Raw genomic sequence first — 23,056 nt, 5'->3', positions numbered from 1 at the left:
CATCATGAATTATTTTCATAAATCAAAACATGTAAATGGACAAACACAAGAACAACAGAGGAAATTTTTCTGTTAGATTAAGCCACTCAGTTTTTTTTGTTCGTTATTGTTTTTGTTTGTTTATTTGAAATGGAGTCTTGCTCTGTTGCCCAGGCTGGAGTGCAGTGGTGTGATCTTGGCTCACTGCAACCTCCACCTCCGGGGCTCAAGAGATTCTCCCGCCTCAACCTCCCCAATAACTGGGACAACAGGCACGTGCCACCACACTTGGCTAATTTTTTACATTTTTAGTAGAGACAAGGTTTACCATATTGGCCAGGCTGGTCTCAAACTCCTGATCTCGTGATCCGCCTGCCTCGGCCTCCCAAAGTGCTGGGATTACAGGCGTGAGCCATCGCACCTAGTCAAGCCACTCAATTTTAAGAAAGCTGAAGTCTCCCATTTAAACAAAGCAAATGAGACCAATCTTGCTTATTTTAGATGACCACCTGGGCCTGCATGCTTGGGCTTTGGTCATCTCTGTATCTTCCATTATATCCTACCCACCTTCTGCCTGACTATACTAGTTGTCTACATAGGTACTTTCTCATTCTAGTCCCTCCAATATTTTGTGGACAAAAACAACAACAAAAAGCCTATTTCCTGCCACTCTGACATTAATAGCTTATGTTGACAATGTTTTACAATTTTGATGCATTATTTGCATTTTGAAAGGTACTTTTAAAGACATATTGTAATGACCTTAATGGGAATTTTGGCAACAGAGCTGGAAGTGAAAAAGGAAAAAGTGCCTCTACGGAGGGAGGGCAAATCTCATTGAAAGTGATCAATTTAACATGCATAAGTAGACTGAGCTTCATGAGTCACATCTATCTCATCCCTGCACTGTTCCATCTCCTGGAGGGCTAACACAGTACTCCAGGCCTCGGCAGGAATGCATAATAAAGACGGGGTGGATTGCATCTTTTTACCATGGACAGGGAAAACTCTACATTTGCATTCCTAGTAACCCACTTTGATCACACTATGCCACTTCTCATTACCTAACTGACGCTGCTATATGCATTTTTCTTCCCAACCTGATTCACATACTTGGCTTGAAACCCTGGACCTGGCCAAAAGCAACCACTTCTAACCATCACACATCTGACAGGTCCATCCTTCCTACTGGGCTCATCTCTGCCTGTTGGATGCTGCCCTGTCTCCATGAGTCCTTAAGGCAATCTGGTGGTATGCCCCACTTGAGGCCAGGAGTCAGTTCTCACTAAGTGTATATGCTGGGTTCCTTTTCTTTTGATGTGTTTCTGTTTCTGTTTGTTGTTGCTGTTGTAGGGATAGGGGAGGCATTTATTTATAAGTATATCACCAACTTGGGCATAGTTTAGGCCACTTTTTTTTTTTTTTTTGAGACAGAGTCTTGCTCTGTCGCCCAGGCTGGAGTGCAGTGGTGTAATCTCAGCTCACCGCAAGCTCCACCTCCTGGGTTCACACCATTCTCATGAATTTAGGCCACTTTTAAAGAGCCGTTAAAGGGATTATAATATTAAAAGCTTTCTTAAGTTCCAGAAAAGATTGGATATCTAATTTTCTTCTGTTTGACAAGGTCTGTCGCTGTCCTAAGATTGTTAAGAGGGCGCCTGTCCAGGGCCCCTTTATAGTGCCCCAAGTATCAAAAAATACAAAATATAAATGTATTAAAGAACAGATGCATCCCTGTCACTTGGGATCTGGTGTGTCCGGTACTGGCACAGTGAAACTTGCAGCCCTAAATATCCATTCTTATAACTAAGACATTTTAGGGCCCAGAGAAACCCTTTCCGGACATACTGACCAATGTCCTCAAAACAAAAGTGAACTGAGTCCAAATACTAAGAACTCTTTTGTGTTGTTAAAAACAGACATTTCACCTGAGGACAAGGAGATTTGAAGAGAAGCATTTATTTCACTGAAAAGATTAATGAATGCAGTAGATTCTTGCATGGAAATGCATTTTCTCATAGTAGTGTTGAGTAACCATTTTTATGTCTCTTCCTCTTTCAAACTGACGTTCTGAGTCCTACACAAAATATCACAGTACTCATATCAGTACTATACTCTTAAATTTACTATATTCTTAAATGTGTACATATATTTGAGTTCCAATGTAGCCTGTGTAAAACATGTTACAGTCCTTTATTTTGGCAATTAGAAAGTCATTTAATAGTACAATTAGTAAGAATTTCTTTTCACACACTTAATAAAATTTAATACAATTGATTAAAATTTTAATATTAATTATATTTTTCTTGTATCTACATTTTGCAAGTTAATTAAAAATATTTAGAAAAAAATAACTTTTAAACACATACATAGATAATATTTTGTAGTTTTACAGTAATTCATTTTGATTTTTGGAAAACATATTTATAGTTTGTGTACTTTACTACATTTTTAAATCTTTTAGACAATTAGTCTCAACATAACACAAATTATGTAAGAATCGTTACTATAATAACATAATACATAACTTCGCTGAAATGAAGGCAAGAAAAGTCAATGTTATAGAAAAAGATATCATAGTTTGTATAAATTGACTTTATTTCTTATGCATCCCATCAACAGAACACCCAACTGGATAGTCATATTTAAAGTTAGATGGCCCTGAGACTTTGCTGACTTTCTGTCATAGAAATAGTATAGCAAAAAAAAAAAAAAAAAAGAAATAGCAGAGCATTGCATTGCACATATTTTTCACTATTGTGACAGTATGCTTGTCAAGATGAGGCTAGAACATATTTTTAGTCACAGTTTGTTAGACTAATTCATAAAATATTTAGACATAGAGTAGGTAGGCCTCTAGTTGTACTATTGTCCTGGGCCCCACAAATACTAAGGTTTCACCTATCCTGTTCCGGTATAGGACATCAGAATCAGCAGCATGGCTCCATATTCCCACATTCTTAATGGTCAACTGAAGAAGGAGACTGAAGTAAAATGCTGAAGACAATATGCATGGAAACATATACTAGACTTTGGTTTCAAGCAAGATAGATTTATCCTACCTATTACATCTTGGCAGAATGTACAAACTTACCCTTACTCACAGAGTATATTACTTAAATATTCCCTTTAAGTTTCAGTTATTCAAGATAAGTAAGTTATGGAGATCCACTGTACAGCATAGAACCTATAATTAATGATAACATATTGTATGCTTAAGACTTGCTAAGAGGGTAGATCTTATGATAAGTTTTCTTACAGCAAAATGAAGAAAGAAAGAGAGAGAGACAAAGAAAGAAAGAAAGAAAGAAAGAAAGAAAGAAAGAAAGAAAGAAAGAAAGAAAGAAAGAAAGAGGAAAGAAAGAAAGAAAGAGAAAGAAAGAAAGGAAGGAAAGAAATGGAAGGAAGGAAGGAACGAAGGAAGGAAGGAAGGAGAGAAAGAAAGCAAAGAGGGGGAGGGAACTTTGGGAGGTGATGGGTAGGTTTATGGCCTTGAGAGTGGTGATAGTTTCTCAGATGTACACTCATCCCAGAGCTCGGAGCTGTATACATTATATATGTACAGCTTTTTATATGTAATAAATCAATACTCCCTTTGAGGTTCATATTAAGCATTCTAATCTTCAAAAGTAATTGCTGTTTTTGCCATTAAACAGCAAAATAATTAAAAATAATGGCAAAAACCACAAGTACTTTTGCACCAACCTAACAGATGTCTAAAGCTATGATGAAATACTATAAATCCCTTTATCTGCTTTCTCATTTACTTTTGTCTGAAGTCCTATTTTCTTTCTCTCCTAACCTCCTTCTCATTCTTTCCTTTTCTTTGTTTATTTTTTATCTTTTTATTTCCACAGGATTTTGGGGACAGGTGGTATGTGGTTATATCTCTAAGTTCTTTGGTGGTGATTTGTGAGATTTTGGTGCACCCATCTCTGAACAGTATACACTGAACCCAATTTGTAGTCTTTTATCCCTCACCCCCTTCCCACCCTTTCCCCCCACAGTCCCCAAAGTCCATTGTATCATTTTTATTCTTGCATGTTTTATCTCCTTCTTCTGTGTATATGTGTGTGTGTGCATGAGTGTGTTTGTGTATGTGGTATTAGGGAAAATTGGAAAAAGAAATGAAAAGAAAAATGAAGAATAGGGATTTTTATGCAGTAGTAAAATCTGATTACTGCACCATAGTTTGCGTTGGCCCAAGACCTAATGGTGAAGGAGGCTAAGATTTAATTTAAGTGTCTCCCTTCACCTGGATATTGGGCAGCAATTATCCATATGGGTCTCTCATCTTTTTGCACATCTTGTGAGCATATGCACTAGCTGCCCCTTTGTTTGAGACTCTCTTATCACAGATATTTGTGTAATGAAAACTTTGGAAGACAGAGAGGGTACAGGCCAGGTTTGCTTATTATTTTCTATAATAAAAATAATATCTCCCTTAAGGGGAATGTTTATTATCCAAAGTAAAAGATTCAGGTTCCTTTAGCTCAGGGATGGGTGTTTCCTGTCCAATATAAAAGATAAAGCTTCCTTTGGCTCAGGTACTGCATGCCCAGCTCTACATGAGTCCCTCTGTCTCATCCCCATGGGACTCAGGGTGAGGGGATCCAACATGAATTTGAGACTCACACTGCTTTCTGTGTTGTGAGTAATAAACGCATTTGTCTTTGATGCAGTCTTATGCCATCTACCAGCTTTTCTGAAACTGGCAAGTTAGCTTGCTGGCACTGTGATACTGCACATGCTGCAGAGCTCTTAACACAAGGCTTCTCTTTTTCCTTCATCACCTTCCATTTCAATGTCTCCATGCTGCTCACTAGAGATACTCCATTTAGGCCTATATTCTCTGGATTGGCATACTAAACATACATACCATCCAAAATTCTCTCTATATACTACACAAAAGATTGATACAGCTTTGCACATAGATGTTTCACTGATTTCTGTTAAGTAGAAGAATAAATGTAGTACAAGAACCAATGAATTTGGATTATGTAATAAATGACTTATAAAATTACAAGGCATTATTTAGTATACATATTATAAAAATAAATATATTTGCATACATATGTTTTTATCATTGATCAGGTTCTTTGGATTTCAGAAATGTGTCATTTTGTTGAGTACTCACAAGTGACAATGTCATGAGTATCCTCATCTCTGTTTTACTGATTAGGAACTGAGGGCAGAATGGTAAGTGATTTTTCTAACATCACAAAACCATGACATGTTCAATCTAGCACAATAATTGTGATCCTAAAGTCTGAGATCTCTTCACTATTTCCAAACTTCACAAGCTTAATTTTTTTTTCCCAAAAAAGAGAGGGGCAACTCATTGGAATGAATCAATGCCAAGCAATGAGGCAGATAAAGTAAGAAAGAACTTGTAAGAACACATCCAAGCACAAGGCCTTTTTCCACATAGCATGTCACAGGGTCTAAGACGTTATACTGCAAGCTAAAAAGACAGCCTGCCGCAGTTTTGTAGGGCAACAAGGCTGAGCACAGGTGGATGCTTGTACATACAATAGTCTGTATTACAGGAAAGGAACTCTGAGCTTAGTGAAACAAAGTCTTTTATGGATAGCAAACATGTCTGTCCTATGCTCCAGAGGGAGATGTTATCTTTATTTCCAAGGCTGTTTACTATGCAAACATCCTTGAAAAGCTAGTCATGTACAAAGAGTACCCAGTGCCTCTGCTCACACGATGTGCAGAAATGTGAGAGATCAATTGAGAACTGTATCTAACACAAGACCTCGGAGAGCAGAGAACATACCAGTCACCTACACGGCTATATTTCCAGAGCTGAGAAAGAACAGGCCTGATTAGAACTCAAAATATATTTTTTCAATGGAAGAATTATACTAGTTGGTATTTACGTCCACAACTGCATTGTATAAAAATGTCATATTATTTAATTTTATTTACATCTGACTCTTAAGAAATTCAATTGTGAATTCAGGAGGCCACTTGTCCTTCTCCGTAGAGCAACAAATAATACAAGTGTCTTTATTATAACTAAAGAAGAGATTCAGGTAGATTACTGAGAATGACAGTTCACTGTCCAAATTACACATGATCCCTTGCTGCACACGGGCTTGAATTTTTCCGAATGGTGAGAATTTGTGGCCCCTGGAAGTACTCGGAGGATGTCTCCTTTGTGATCCTGCTAGAGCCCAGCCATGGGTTTGGTCTTTGTGGAACACCCAGTCCTCCATCTACTTCCCAGTCTTGGAGAATACTCCTACTTCTTTCTACTTCCTCTAATCTCAAAAGTAATATTCTCCCCATTTTCTTCTCTCCACTAGCATGATTCTTTCAAGGAGTATATGTTTTCATAAAATAAAAATCCTACATAACAAAGACCACCCCTGAAGCAACTACACACAGACGCTTAATTGTATTCTCATAATGCAGAAGAGAAGATGCAGGCAGAATAAAACAAACATTATCTCAATACATTATTCTAACCCATCATTATTGTTTACATGTCTCTATATGTAAATCCATTTCTTTATTTTAAAATCTCTGGGGATTGGAAGGATGAAAGGAGAGGTAAAAAGGATTGGTTGAGGCATGTCTGGGAGAGAAATGGGAAAAACAAACTGGATTCATCTTTAGGGCTTCAGGGATCTCATGAGACTCTTATTTGCTCCACAGCTCAAATGCAACCTCCTACTCTGTTAATATCTCAACATTCAGTGACAACCATTGAATAGATCTTGGATGGCCATTTTATGTCTATTAATTCATGTACGGGCTAAACATTTAAATAGTTTTTGAAATATATCAATAATTATACTGGGCTAATTGTATATCTGTGCCCAATCTATTCACACTTTGTAAGCCATGAATCAAAGTTGAATACAAGTAGGTTTGTACTAAATCAAAATAAATGACTAATTCAACTCTAAGGAAATAAAGTTACAAAAGGTTTAATTAATCAGCTCTAGCTAATATACATTCTCTAAGTTCTAAATGATCTGCAAAATAGTTCATAATTTCTAATTCTGAGGAATAAGTCAGGTGAAAATAATTATTTGGCCCTAATATTTATGGCTTGTCAAAAGTGGTTACTATGTCTTATTATGCATAAGTCTAGGTAATGATCAATAATAGGGGCATTAAATGACATCATAACTATGATTGGATCAGGGGGAACACTTAAACTCAATCAAAACTGAAAGTTGAAGAAAATAGCAGGAGACTGAATGATAGGTATAACTGGTAGCCAACTGATAATTCTATTTGCAATTTACCTGGTTCCAACAATTATTCTCTGGCCTTACAATCTGATTCCTAAGTAATTTCATTTAAAAGTCACAACCCCATTGTATTTTTAACATTACACTGAAGTAAGTTTCAAAAGATCTTAGAAGGTCATTTATTTAATCAACAATAATTACGTCTCAATTCATTAGTATATAGCCTTCAAATCCCATTTACCTCTACACCCACTCTTTTCGGCATTTTACCCTCACCACCATATTCAAATCACTCTCACAAAGGTTACCACTTACTCTCTTAATTGCCAAAGAGCAATTTTCAGTATTACCTTACTCACCCTTTCTGTGTCTACTCCTCCCTCTCTCTAGTGCCTTTCCCCTTCACTGGTTTCTCTGACACCATTTGGCTTGATGATTTTCCTAACAGCTCTTGAACAGTTCCTAGCTGAAATTCCTCTTTTCCTCTTCCCCAGGGTTTCATTTATGTCTTTTTACTTACTGCTCTGCTTCTACAGATTCTACCTAAGATATTGCATCCACTATTATGATTTCAGCTACTACTGATGTACTGCTGACTACACTGTCACTATTTATGATTCTCATTTGCTCTAGAAGTACATTTCCAAATGTAAATATTCCCTGAGGTGCTCTTTCTTGGCCTTTTTCTTTATTCATATGATCTGTTTTTCTAATTGGCTGACTCTCTCCCAGAAGATTAATTTCCACTCTCATCACAGATTGCCAAATCGGCACATATCTAGGCCAAATATGTTCTGAACTTCAGGCCCATATAGCCAAGTGCCTATGAAGGCCTCTCCCTAGATGGCTGGGAAGTATGTCAAATGCAATTATGTCCAAATATTAATACGCCATCTTCCCAGAAGTCTTGTCTCTCCTCTCACCATCACAGTCTTGATGAGGGGCTCCTGGACACCATCCTCTACTTCCCAATTTTCCTTCCATTTCCCATTTCCACTCACCACACACTCTCAACTCAACCATAAAAATGTGCCATGTGTTTGTCCTTTTCACTACCACATAGACGCACTTCTCATTTTTAACCTAGACTATTGAAATAGGCCCCTGAGTGTCTATTGTGATCTCTGGCTTCCTCACCTCTCCCCAGTCCCCCAGGAATGCATTCTTCCCTCTGCAATAACAGCTCAGCCCACATGCAAATCGAATTGGCTCACTGTCCTGCTCAAAGTCATTTGTCTTCCCATAAGCCATATCATACAAAATAAACTCCTTCCACACTGGTCACAATGTCCTTTGTGATCTGACCTTCCCGTTCCTGGCAAGCCTCATCTGTTGCCATTCTCCCTCCGGCACTTTAAAATCTGGTCCACTCATCATTCACCGACACATCATGCCTTCTCAAATCTCTCAGCTTTTTCCAATGTTGTTCTTCTTTTGATAGCCTTTCACATTTATAGACCTGTAAAACCTCATCCACGAAGTCTCATTTCAAGGGCTAGCTCCTCTAGGAACATTTCCTTGACTCACACAGGTTTGACTCGTGACTAGAATAAAGCCGTTACCCTTTTCTCTGTTGTGTACTTTACACACAATGTCCACCTTATATGATGACTGTAACATTTAATTAGTTAACATATTTAAAAGACTAAGCAGTGCTGAGCTCATAAGGTTTAATGTTGGTAAATATTAGCTATTACTGTTTTTAACAGCTGACATGGTGTATCATTATTACATGTGTTTATCTAGCCATTAGACATTAAACTCTTTGACAGCAAGAAACAACTTCACGATTTTGTATCACAAAGGATTTATTTCTTCCAATTGCTTTGTGTTTCTTTTACATTTAGATGAGACTAAGTATGGAATGCATATGAAGCAAAATTATAAAATGAGTTTGAGCCTGCACAGACTGAAATGTAAGCAATATCTGTATTCAAAAGAGCACTGATACCTGGAAGTTTTGATGATTTATGCTATTATGCCCTGCTCGCTAAGGTTAGTAAATTGTGTGATGGATGTATGTGCATGTATACATATGCATGTTTGGAGGTATACATGTATACATATGGACATGTATGTGTGCATGCATGCAACCACTCTAGAGTCCTCACGGAAGTAGGTGTCCCTTAACCTTTCCAGTTAAGTCCAAAATACATATTTGTAAATCTGAGTGCAGTATGTTTTCTGCAACATAACTGCCAACCTCTGATTCTGAAGCTGACAGAGACATTTCTCATAGGTGTTTATAACTGAATTTATTCAAACTTATTAATGTTGTCATTTCTTATATTGCCACCTAAGCTAAAAACTTCAAAAGTTATCCTCTATATTCTTACCTCTCTGCAAAAACTTCCAAGTCCACACAGGATCCTCTCTGGAATGTCTCTGCAACATCTGCCTGCACTCCAATTCCATTGCCATTATTTCTGAGTTTAGGCTTTCCACCATGTGAGTCTGAGCTCCCATCAATCTCATTCTGCCATCAGTTATTTTTCTAAAATATAGAACTGAGCAGGTTCTTTACCTGCTTGGAAAGCACTGAGAATTCACCATTGCCTAACAGATAGTTTCCAAACTTCTTGGCACAAAAGAGAAGACCTCAAACTATTTGTCTGTAGTGACATGCACTAGGGATAAAATCCATACATCAGACATATCCTCTAGTGTACTCAGGGTAACCTCTTTCACACTCATCTAAGTGAGTAAGATTGGCACCAGTAGGGATTGTGATAGTCAAAATAATGCCCCTCCTCCAAAATGTCCATGTCCTCACCCCCGTAACCCGAGAATTTGTTACCTTATAAAGCAAAAGGCATCGTGCATATGTGGTTAAACTATAGGTCTGGAGAGGGGAAGGTTTTCAGGATTGACTAGGTGGGCCGAGTGTCATTGGAAGGGTCTTTATAAGACAGAGGCAAGAGGATCAATAGATAAAACGAGATGTGACAATGGTAGCAGAGGTAGGAGTGGTGCCATTGCAAAAAAGGGGCCATGAAACAAGGAAGACAGTGGCCTCTAAAAGTTGGAAAAGGCAAGAAAATAAATTCTCGCTGACACTTCACAGAAGGAACCAGCCTGCCAACATCTTGACTTTAGCATATGAAACTGATTTTAAACTTCTGCCTTTCAGAACTATAAGATAATAAATTAATGTTGTTTAAGCCAATAAGCAGGTAGCAATATGTTGCAGTAGCAATAGGAAACGAACACAATGATAATAACTCTGATATTGTTAAATTAACCAACTTGCTTACTTGGTCTTTTATGAACAATACAAACAACCCTACTAAGCTCATCTTTACTGCTCCTCCCCATGTCTTCTGCATTATGTACAAAAAGTCTCGGCTAACTCACTGGGCTCCTCTAATTGTATAGCACTTTAGTACTATAAAAATCACAACTGAAGGAGATAGAGACACAAAAAATCCTTCAAAAAATCAATGAATCCAGGAGCTAGTTTTTTGAAAACATCAACAAAATTGATAGACCGCTAGCAAGACTAATAAAGAAGAAAAGAGAGAAGCATCAAACAGATGGAATAAAAAATGATAAAGGGGATATCACCACCGACCCCACAGAAATACAAACTACCATCAGAGAATACTATAAACACCTCTATGCAAATAAACTAGAAAACCTAGAAGAAATGGATAAATTCCTGGACACATACACTCTCCCAAGACTAAACAAGGAAGAAGTTGAATCCCTGAATAGACCAATAGCAGGCTCGGAAATTGAGGCAATAATTAATAGCCTACTAACCGAAAAAAGTCCAGGACCAGACGGATTCACAGCCGAATTCTACCAGAGGTACAAGGAAGAGCTGGCACCATTCCTTCTGAAACTATTCCAATCAATAGAAAAAGAGGGAATCCTCCCTAACTCATTTTGCGAGGCCAACATCTTCCTGTTACCAAAGCCTGGCAGAGACACAACAACAAAAAAAGAGAATTTTAGATCAATATCCCTAATGAACATCTTGCAAAAATCCTCAACAAAATACTGGCAAATCAAATCCAGCAGTACATCAAAACACTTATCCACCATGATCAAGTGGGCTTCATCCCTGGGATGCAAGGCTGGTTCAACATATGCAAACCAACAAACGTAATCCAGCATATAAACAGAACCAAAGACAAAAACCACATGATTATCTCAATAGATGCAGAAATGGCCTTTGACAAAATTCAACAGCTCTTCATGCTAAAAACTCTCAATAAATTCGGTATTGATGGAACGTATATCTCAAAATAATAAGAGCTATTTATGACAAACCCACAGCCAATATCATACTGAATGGGCAAAAACTGGAAGCATTCTCTTTGAAAACTGGCACAAGACAGGGATGCCCTCTCTTACCACTCCTATTCAACATAGCATTGGAAGTTCTGGCTAGGGCAATCAGGCAAGAGAAAGAAATAAAGGGTATTCAATCAGGAAAAGAAGAAGTCAAATTATCCCTGTTTGCAGATGACATGATTGTATATTTAGAAAACCCCATCGTCTCAGCCCAAAATCTCCTTAAGCTGATAAGCAACTTCAGCAAAGTCTCAGGATATAAAATCAATGTGCAAAAATCACAAGCATTCCTATATACCAATAACAGACAGAGAGCCAAATGATGAATGAACTCCCATTCACAATAGCTTCAAAGAGAATAAAATACCTAGGAATCCGACTTACAGGAGATGCGAAGGACCTCTTCAAGAAGAACTACAAACCACTGCTCAGTGAAATAAAAGAGCACACAAACAAATGGAAGAACACACCATGCTCATGGATAGGAAGAATCAATATCGTGAAAATGGCCCTACTGCCCAAGGTAATTTATAGATTCAATGCCATCCCCATTAAGCTACCAATGACTTTCTTCACAGAATTGGAAAAAACTGTTTTAAAGTTCATATAGAACCAAAAAAGAGACCACATTGCCAAGACAATCCTAAGCCAAAAGAACAAAGCTGGAGGCATCACGCTGCCTGACTGCAAACTATACTACAAGGCTACAGTAACCAGAACAGCATGGGACTGGTACCAAAACAGAGATATAGACCAATCAAACAGAACAGAGCCCTCAGAAATAATACCACACATCTACAGCCATCTGATCTTTAACAAACCTGACAAAAACAAGAAATGGGGAAAGGATTCCCTATTTAATAAATGGTGCTGGGAAAATTGGCTAGCCATAAGTAGAAAGCTGAAACTGGATCCTTTCCTTACTCCTTATATGAAAATTAATTCAAGATGGATTAGAGACTTAAATCTTAAACCTAAAACCATAAAAACCCTAGAAGAAAACCTAGGTAATACCATTCCGGACATAGGCATGGGCAAGGATTTCATGTCTAAAACACAAAAAGCAATGGCAACAAAAGCCAAAATTGACAAATGGGGTCTAATTAAACTAAAGAACTTCTGCACAGCAAAAGACACTACCATCAGAGTGAACAGGCAACCTACAGAATGGGAGAAAATGTTTGCAATCTATTCATCTGACAAAGGGCTAGCATCCAGAACCTACAAAGAACTCAAACAAATTTACAAGAAAAAAACAAACAACCCCATCAAAAAGTGGGAAAAGGATATGAACAGACACTTCTCAAAAGAAGACATTCATACAGCCAACAGACACATGAAAAAATGCTCATCATCACTCGCCATCAGAGAAATGCAAATCTAAACCACAACGAGATATCATCTCACACCAGTTAGAATGGCAATCATTAAAAAGTCAGGAAACAACAGGTGCTGGAGAGGATGTGGAGAAATAGGAACACTTTTACACTGTTGGTGGGACTGTAAACTAGTTCAACCACTGTGGAAGACAGTGTGGCGATTTCTCAGGGATCTAGAGCCAGAAATACCTTTGATCCAGTCATCCCATTACTGGGTATATACTCAAAGGATTATAAATCATGCTGCTATAAAGACACATGCACACGTATGTTTATTGCGGCACTATTCACAATAGCAAAGACTTGGAACCAACCCAAATGTCCATCAGTGACAGACTGGATTAAGAAAATGTAGCACATATACACCATGGAATACTATGCAGCCATAAAAAAGGATGACTTCATGTCCTTTGTAGGGACATGGATGCAGCTGTGGAAACCATTTTCAGCAAACTATCGCAAGAACAGAAAACCAAACACAGCATGTTCTCACTCACAGGTGGGAATTGAACATTGAGATCACTTGGACACAGGAAGGGGAACATCGCATACTGGGGCCTATTGTGGGGAGGGGGGAGGGGGTAGCGATAGCATTAGGAGATATACCTAATGTAAATGACGAGTTAATGGGTGCACCACCTGTACCCTAGAACTTAAAGTATAAAAAAAAAGGGAATATATTAGGAACAACAACAACAACAAAAAAGATCAGATCATATGGTCTCAATTTTTTATGAATTTGCAAAAATAGAAAGTGGAAAAAAGTTATAAGTATATAAAGACAAAGCAAGTGAAGTAAATACAGTGTGCAATAATATATTTTTTAAATCATGGCAATACAAAGAAAGGTGGTGATTATTTTGAAGCTAGGATCACTTAGCACCTTTTTCAAGGAAGTCATCTTACTGGTTTTGGACATAATTTTTTATAATTAACTAAAATGAGTTTTCAATAAGGGTGAAGAACACAGAGGCAGGAATGTGTGAGGTTATAGGGGAGATAATGCCAAGGCATGTTGCACGACTGGATTTGATGGATCATTCAATGTCCTAAAGACAAAAATGGTCATTTAAAGTAAGAAAAGAGCAAAGTGAAGTTCCCAGATGGATAAACAGTTCAGAGGCAAGGAATGATTGTATTTATTTGGTGACAATGGGTTGTCAGGTTGGGAAATCCTGTGAAATTAAATTTGTTAGACAATGGGAAATGAAGCAAAAAGTAGCAGGTTGGGGAGTACTTATAAGAAATTGTTGCTGAATGACATATTAGTAAGCACCACAATTAAATAGGTATGGGATGGTACTCATCTAGAAAGTTCTCTAGTGTTGCAGGGTAAATCTTAGCTGAAGACAGGTAAATCTTAGCTGAATTTCTTAGTGTATTCTAAGGTACCTGAAGAGAGTCTACTATCATTATAATTAAAGTGTGGCAACTAGTTTCATCTCTGCCCATCTTCTGGAAAGAATGCCTATTCCTCCAACACATCCAAAAAAGAAAAAAAATCCCTCTACTTAATTCATTTATTCTTAAGGCAAAAATATGATATGTGTTTCAACAGTAAATCTTAAAGCAGGGTGTAATGGATTAAGGTTTAATCCATTACCTTACATTTTATAGTACATGTGTAAAATTGGGGGGAAAAAAGGTCTTTTTCTATTGGAAAATTTATCAACTGAAGCCCTGCATTTTGAGTCAAAAATAAAATTTACATCTTAAATTATTCTTTCCACCTTTATTAATGTTAATGAATAAAATAAAAAGAATATAACCCATGTCTACTTACTATTCTTCATTCTGCTTTTCTACTTAAATATCATTTCATGTTAACATGGTCATCTGTCTTCCATATGTATTAAATCACACTGACGCACCTGTTAGTGTTTTTCAAACATTTTCATATTTCAACATCGGAAATGGGATAAGACCCCTTCCAATCAATAACAACGTGCTTCCCTATGGAATATGCAAGACCACCCTTAACAGCAGATTGGGATCTTCTCTCCTGCCCACCTTCTTCTTCCCTCAATTTAGAACAATTTAGCTGAGTTTTCCCTTTTGTTAGCATTTGTATATAGCAATTGTAAAGAGCATACAAATAATATCATGCAAGTGGCTATTTCTTTTATATTTTTCTTTGGGATATACTTACAAAGTTAGAAATACCATATCATAGGATCTAGTAAGTACTGTAGTTCTTGCCCATTTTCTCAATTACAATGGAGTACCTGTTTCCCAGTTGTTTATATTTATTCAACAAATATTCACTAAAGTCCAGCTAGCTGTGTCAGGCACTTCTCTAGGCACTAAAAATACAAAAAGGAAGGCACCAAACAAACACACACTAAATATCCCTGCCCTCGTGGATTCAATATTCTGGAAAAGAGAGAAAAATAACGGATAACAAATTAGAAATATACCTGTTCATAGAATTATTTTCCTGTGGAAAAAAACAAAGTGTGTTAACATGGGTGAGATCAGCAGAGGTGCTATTTCATACAGGATGGTCATGGGAGGCCTTGCTGAAAAGAGAAAACTACAGCAGAGAGCAGAATGACCAAGGGAGCAAATCCTAAATGCATTTAGGGACAGAGCACTTAAGTTAGGGTCACAAGACAGCAGAAATGTCCTGAGGATGAAAGATGGTTGGCATCAATAAACTGTGTGATCAATGTGGCTGGAGCGCAGAAAGAAGGGACTTGAGTAAGAGGAAGTGAATCCAGAGAACTGAGTACAGTATAGAACAGGCGGGGCCTGTAAGGCCTTTGGCTTCTACCTTGCAAAAGATGGAAAGCCATTGGCAACTTCTGAACAGAAGTGGCACAAAAACAGTTACGTATTAGAAGATCACTCTGGCTACACACTGAGGAGAGCATGGTGGCAGAAAGAGAAGCAAATAGGAGGACATCCCCAGGATCTGGTTAAGAGATGGTGTTGTTTGGATCAGAGAGGTAGAAAGGCAACTCCGTATTATTTTTACAGAGGTATCATATACAAAAAAGTACACATATCATCAATATATAGCTTAATTTTGACCAAGTAAACATCTGGAAGCTCCCATACAGTGCCTCCCAGTCACTAAGCTTCAAGGGCAACCTGACTTCTAGCAGCATAAGTAAGTTTCGCCTGTTTTTTTCCTTTATATAGATAAAAGCATGGGTTGCATATTTGTGTCTCACTGCTTTTTTCAACATTACATTTATGAGATTCATCCATGTTTATATATATATATATACACACACACACACATATATATGTATATGCATTTTGTTCTCTGCTACATAATATGCCATCAATTGAATATATTACATTCTATTAATTCTAAGTATATATGGAACGTAGAGCCAAGAGTTTGAAGATAGAAAAGATGAGGGTTATTAGAGAGAGGAGTTGAGTATGACTCCAAATACAACCTGAGAAATTAGAATTGATATACAGAAAACTGGGGCAAGAGCACGTTTGGGGAGAAAAAACAGGAATTTGGCTTTGAACTTCTTAAGTTTGATATGTCTTCTAGACACCCCAACAGAGCTATCTAGTAGGCAGTTGGATATGTGAGTCTGTAGTTCTCAGGAAAGATACAGGCAAAGGTTTAAATGCAAGAGTCACCAGGGCAGAGTTGCTAAACAAAATCATAAGTTAGATAAACTACCTGCAGGCTGAGTGTTACAAGAGAAGTTCCTGTGGTCATAACTGTGCCCAGGGGAACTACAGCCTTTAGGGTTGGGGAATATATCAACCTTAACTTAGAGGCATTTCAATATGCAGGTCTTCAACCAACAATAAGCCTGTGGAATATTAAGACTTAGCAGCATAAAGCCAGTTCTGGTTCTGAATAAGTGTCTTGTCCTAAGACATGACCACTGGAAGTGGGGTTTGAGGAACAGGAAGAGGGTGATGGTGCTGTCAATCATCAGCCTACTGTTGGCTAAGTGAGATTCCTGTCCACATAAACCCTGATCTATTCCAGTCACTTATTTCAATATGAGCAGAAGAAAAACTTAATCCCCATTTTAAATTAATCATAAAGCTAAAACACAGTTGTTTAACACTAGAACTTCAAACTACATAGGTTTCTTCTTGGCAAGAAGCTGCTGTGAAATGCACAAAGTAAGGCTCAATAAATGTTGAATGAATTATTCCATATATATCGCAAGAGTTTTTAGTAACAGCTGTAGGCAATTTAATGTGATAGATCTGTGAAAGTTAAGAAACCCTTTTTACAATCCAGTTGGGAAAATGAACAAATTCTATTAAATGTACTGAGATATGCATGCATGTGTGTGTGTGTGTTTTGAGAAGGTACACGTTGGCAGGGAAGACATGGAGAAACATAGCAGAGGGATGAGGGGATGAGAGTGAAGGGAGGGAAGTCCTGGAGATGAACGTGGTAGGGAAAAGAATGATCAAATTTGTCTAAAAATTAAGACAGAGTGAAAATTAGAGGATGAGAAGGTAAGCCACTCTTCCCACTCAAGATTCCTCTGCAGTTTAACAAAAGGAATCTACACAATTATGTGTGATGAGTTTCCAAGTATAAAGAATGAAAGAAGTCCAGAGAAGTTCAGAGAAGACAGAAATAAATTTACATTGGGAAAGCTTAGGAGGGATTTCTGGAAAAGGTGCAGTTGACAAGGGCCCTGCCATCATAATCCTAGTGGAGATTCCACTTCTGCTAACTAGATATACTAGCAGAAGGCCTTTGGCCTGGGATTGTGTGTCTCATTATTTCTTGCAATTGGCTGAGTCACAAAGGTCATGTGACGAAATCTAATTAACTAGAAAGCTCTCTAAGCCTCTGATTCTGTCCCTGGCCACTACTGGCACATGGTTTACAGCTCCTGGCAGACCTATGATTTCTATAAGCCACTTATTCTCCCTCAGCAAGTTAAAGAACCTCCATCAGCAAGCACAGAGGGACATAAAATGTCAAGATTAATTCTAAATATTCAAGAGACAACTCTGGTTGAAAGCTGACTTGAAACCAAAAATTACTGAGCAAAATTGCTGACAATTAGGGGAATTAAGTAGAAAGGGGGAGGGAAATTGGCAGAAGACAAAAAAAATAAAAATAAAAAAAAAACTGTCAAGAAAGAAGGAAGAAAACACACTGAAGTTATGAAAGAGATGACATGGACTAAATGAGAATATTGGTGGTGCAGAACCAATCTGCAAAAACTAAAAATTCCATTGGCTGTCAATTTCTTCCCTTTCTTGGAAATGGATTTGTGCTCTTCCCCCTGCCAGGCCCCAACTGACCAGTAGTAGGGCTTGTGCTGCTTAATAGCTGCTGCACTCTACCCTAGAAGCAGTTGCATTTCATTGTTCAGCAAAGTGATTCTTATGTAGAGACTGAACAATTAAGTACTTAGGCACCCTGCCCGAGCAGGAAGACAGCCAGTAACACTACACTGCATTTCTGGGGGAAGAGAAGAAAATTTATCTTCTTCCAAGTTAAACGGTACAGAAAATCTTGAAGTTGAGAGCACATGTAAAGGAAAGCAAGCAGGCCGGGCATGGTGGCTCACGCCTGTAATCCCAGCACTTTGGGAGGCCAAGGCAGCAGATCACCTGAGGTCAGGAGTTTGAGACCAGCCTGGCCAACATGGTGAAACCCTGTATCTACTAAAAATACAAAAATTACCTGGGCACGGTGGCATGCACCTGTAATCCCAGCTACTTGGGAGGCTGGGACAGGAGAATCACTTGAACCCTGGAGGTGGAGGTTACAGTGAGCTGAGACTGTGCCATTGCACTCCAGACTGGACAAAAACAGCGAAACTCACTCTTCAAAAAAAATAAAAATAAAAATAAAAATAAAAGAAGGCAAGCAATAGTGCTTTAAGTTGGCTAACTCTTCTAAAGCTTGCTTATTCATTTTCATTTTATAAATAAACTTAAACATAATTATTGGAAATATAACCTTAAAAAATTTGAAGATTTGAGAAGCAATAAATGCCACTAAACTAGAAAATATTATTTCACTTCAAGCACTATAAATCCATGTGCAAATATGAAATTTCAGACTTTTCCATTTAAACAGAGTAGGTGTAAAAGGAAAAGGATTTAGTGAGCTAGTTCTGATTATTTTTAGATTCCCTTAATATATTATTGAGTAAACAATAAAGAAGAGGAAGTATTTCACAGTTCTTATGTAGAGTTTAAATTGTTTAAATTCAGTCTTTCAGCTTCTCTGGATCTCATAATTTGAGAAATATATGATTTTGGACTAACTACTTGTGTGTTTTGCTTTGAAATGAAGCCATTTCATAACTGTTATTTTACATACACACAGATATAAATTATAATCAGTTTTACATATAATTGCCCCAGAGTTTCCTTAAATTTGAATTTCTGTAGAAAGCTGCTATATTTTATTATTTGTTTACTTCCAGTTCAGATAGTTTTACATAAAGCAGCTATCAAATACTTTTTGATCTTTCAAACAGTGAAAAATAAAAATCGATTATATTTAAGAAACCATTAATTAGCAACATCTCATAAGAGCATGTCTTGTACTGTTTTTGGCAAATGGGCTATACATTAAAGCTCCCAGTGTCAGAAGCATTTGAACCAGAGCAACTCCATCTTGAATAGGAGCTGGGTAAAATAAGGCTGAAACCTACTGGGCTGCATTCCCAGAAGGTTAAGACATTCTAAGTCATAGGAAGAGATAGGAGGTTAGCACAAGATACAGGTCTAAAGACCTTGCTGAATAAACAGGTTGCAGTAAAGAAGCCAGCTAAAACCCACCAAAACCAAGATGGTGACAAGAGTTATCTCTGGTCGTCCTCACTGCTACACTCCCGCCAGCGCCATGACAGTTTACAAATGCCATGGCAACGTCAGGAAGCTATCCTATATGGTCTACAAAGGGGAGGCACAGGTAATTCACCACTTGTCTAGCATATCATCAAGAAATAACCATAAAAATGAGCAACCAGCAGCCCTGAGGTCTAGCTCCATCTATGGAGTAGCCATTCTTTTATTCCTTTACTTTTCTAATAAACTTGCTTTTACTTTACTCTATGGACTGGACCTGAATTCTTTCTTGCATGAGATCCAAGAACCCTCTCTTGGGGTCTGGATTGGGACACTTTTTCTGTAATACTAACACATCTTTGTTACTTTTCTTTTTTAAAAACTTTGTTTTCATAAGTCAGTGCTTAAAACAAAGAAAAGACTACCTTTGGATGCTTCATTATATTTACAAAGAAAAATTTGAATCAAATATGAGCAAAGTATATGTTGCATGAATTTGATGAAGTAGAAAGACACTTCTAAACAGTAAGTGCAGAAATTGAACATAATTTATAATAGATAGCATTGTTTTCCTATCTGAAGTAAGAGAAAGGATTGCTTGCTTAGCTAATGTCTTACCCTCCTTAGGCCATTTAGGGGATTAGAGCAGATCAGGCATCCTTAAAGTAGGTACCATAAAGGGTCGTTCACAGGGAATTCATGAAACTGAAGTTGTATGTAATGTGTTTGAGTGTGTGTTGTGTTTCTGTATGTTTGTGGGGGAAAGAGAATCCTTAGTTTTCCTCAGAATCTCAGAGGGGTCTGTATTTCCCAAACAAAAGTCTTAAAAACTGCTGAGCTAGAAGATCTCTAAGATTCTTTGAGGTCTCCAAAGTTCCTCAGATGTCTAGTAGTCAAATGTGATTGTTCACAAAAAGAGTCAAACTGCAAAATATTTGAAGAGATTTATCCTGAGCCAAATATGACTGACCAAGGGTTCATGACACAGCCCTTAGGAGATGCTGAGAACATGTGGCAGTGGTGGCTGGGCCACAAGTTGGTTTTATACATTTTAGGGATACATAAGGCGTGAATCAATACATGTAAGATGTACATTGATTCGGTCTGGAAAGCCAGGACAAGTGGAAGCCGGGCTTCCAAGTTATAGGTGGATTCACAGATTTTCTGATTGACAATTGGTTGAAAGAGTTATTATCAGTAGAAAAGACTGGGTTACAATAAGGGGTTGTGGAGATCAAAGTTTTATGATGCAGATGAAGCCTCCAGGTAGCAGGCTTCAGAGAAAATAGATTGTAAATGTCTCTTATCAGACTTAAAGAGTCTGTTCTAGCAGTAATTCCAAAAGGCAGAAGGGTATAATGAGGCATGTCTAGCTCCAGCCTCCCATCATGGCCTGAACTAGTTTTTTAGGTTAATTTTGGAATGCCTTGGACCAGGAGGAGGGGTCCATTCAGATGGCTGGGGGGCTTAGAATGTTATTTTTCTTTTACATGATCATCAGGTAAGGGTGAACTTTCAAGCTTATCCTGCAACAGCTGCACTCTGTGTGACTGTCATCTGGTCATTTTCTACTTTGGATAATACATCCAGGGTCATCATGGGTAGTTTAAAGACTACAGGAAAGTCCAGTATATTAAAACTATCTGCTGCTAAAAAAGTCTGTTTACATTTCAGTGCATGGAGTGAGATCATGTTTCACAAAATCTGAAACAATAGGGAAAAAAGTAAAAAAAGTAGAAAGCACAGAGGACAGAGTTAATAAGGGTAGGACAGGGATGAAAAGAAAGAATGACATGTGTCCATTAGTCCATCTGCTACTTATATGCTCTAGGCAGGCACTAGATTCATCTCAGGCCATCTGCACCCTCCCACTGGATCCTTGACCTGTTATCCAGGTGTCTTTCTTCAGGTCTGCTCTCACCGCCACTGCCTGGCAGAAACAGAGAAGGGGGATGAGCCCTTGCAAAACCTCTTGAAGAGGCCAGTCACCCTTGGATACTCCAGGAGACTTCCATCTATTGTTGGCTGTCAAAATCACCCCAGAAGTTTTCTTCCTGAAAGGCAGTTCCAACCTCAAGACGTTTTTTCCCCATTAAAAAAATCTTTCAAATTACAAGTCACACAAATGGAAAAACAACAACAACAACAGAATTTCAGATGTAAATGTTTCACATCAACAAAGTGAGGTATCTGCCATTATAAATGCCTAACTTGGCAAATGAGCCTTCTCTTGGCTGGAATAAATAAATGTTTTCTAACCAGTGGAATGGCCCTATGTGTTAGGGCCCTAGGACAGGAATTAGCAAACTATGGCCCGTAGGCCGCACTCAGACTGCCACTTGTTTTAATAGTGCCTGCAAACTAAGCATGATTTTTACCTTTTTAAATGGTTGTGGTTTAAATATCTGTCTAATAACTTTGGTTTTTCAAACTGGCATAAAAACCTTAAATTGTTTCTGTTACTTTACGTAAACAACTTCTTGTCTAAGAGATACATGTCACAGTGAGAGAGGAGACAGAGAAAGAGAGAAAGGCAAGGAAAATGTAATCTAATTCCATGTATTAACATGGATGCAATTATCTGAAATATCAACAAGTAAAATATATGAAAGTATTTAAAAAGTACATATGTTACGTGTATGTGTATGTATATATGTATATACATATATGTTGCATGCATGTGTGCATATATTAATATATACAGTCATCATGACCAAGTAGGTTTTTTCCCCATGAATTCAAGAATGATTCAACAAAATATTTAGGAATATAATAGACATACTAGCACATTAAATGAGAAAAATTAGAATCCATGCAGAAAAAGTACCTAATGATATAATGGAACACAAAAGTCATGAATAAGTCTTTTTTTTTTTTTTTTTTTTTTCCCACAGAGTCTCACTCTGTAGCCCAAGCTGGAGTGCAGTGGTACAATCTTGGCTCACTGAAACCTTCACCTCTGGTGCTCAAGCCATTCTCCTGCCTCAGCCTCCCAAGTAACTGGGACTAGAGGCATGTGCCACCACATTCAGTTAATTTTTTTGTTTGTATTTTTAGTAAAGAAGGTGTTTCACCATGTTGCCCTGGGTGGTCTCGAACTCCTGAGCTCAGGTGATCCACCTGCCTCGGCCTCCCAAAATGTTGGAATTACAGGCGTGAGCCACCACACCCAGCTGAAAAGGCTTTTCCTATCCTTCCATCCTTCCTATTAGGAAGGATGAGGCACAACTATTTGATATAGACAGATCATGCAATCACATGTCATTTGTTTTATGTGAATTTCACATAAATCATTTCCTTTTATTCTTGTCTCTGGCAAAACAAGTACCAAAAAAAAAAAAAAAAAAAAAAAACCATTCAAATAAGTCTATGACTGGTGGACCATTGCTACCTGGACATTTCCTCTTTACAAATATCTATTCACCC

At 37.8% G+C, this 23,056-nt stretch overlaps 1 protein-coding gene across 7 annotated transcripts in view; it reads right to left on the bottom strand.

The window, feature by feature from the left end:
* CTNNA2 (catenin alpha 2) overlaps nucleotides 1-23,056 on the bottom strand; it is a 1,159,566-nt gene that overhangs the window by 857,253 nt on the left and 279,257 nt on the right. The window lies entirely within an intron of this gene.

The sequence above is a fragment of the Piliocolobus tephrosceles genome, chromosome 15 (assembly GCF_002776525.5).
Source record: "Piliocolobus tephrosceles isolate RC106 chromosome 15, ASM277652v3, whole genome shotgun sequence".
NCBI classification, from domain to species: domain Eukaryota; kingdom Metazoa; phylum Chordata; class Mammalia; order Primates; family Cercopithecidae; genus Piliocolobus; species Piliocolobus tephrosceles.
This window is presented reverse-complemented; position numbering and strand designations above follow the sequence as displayed.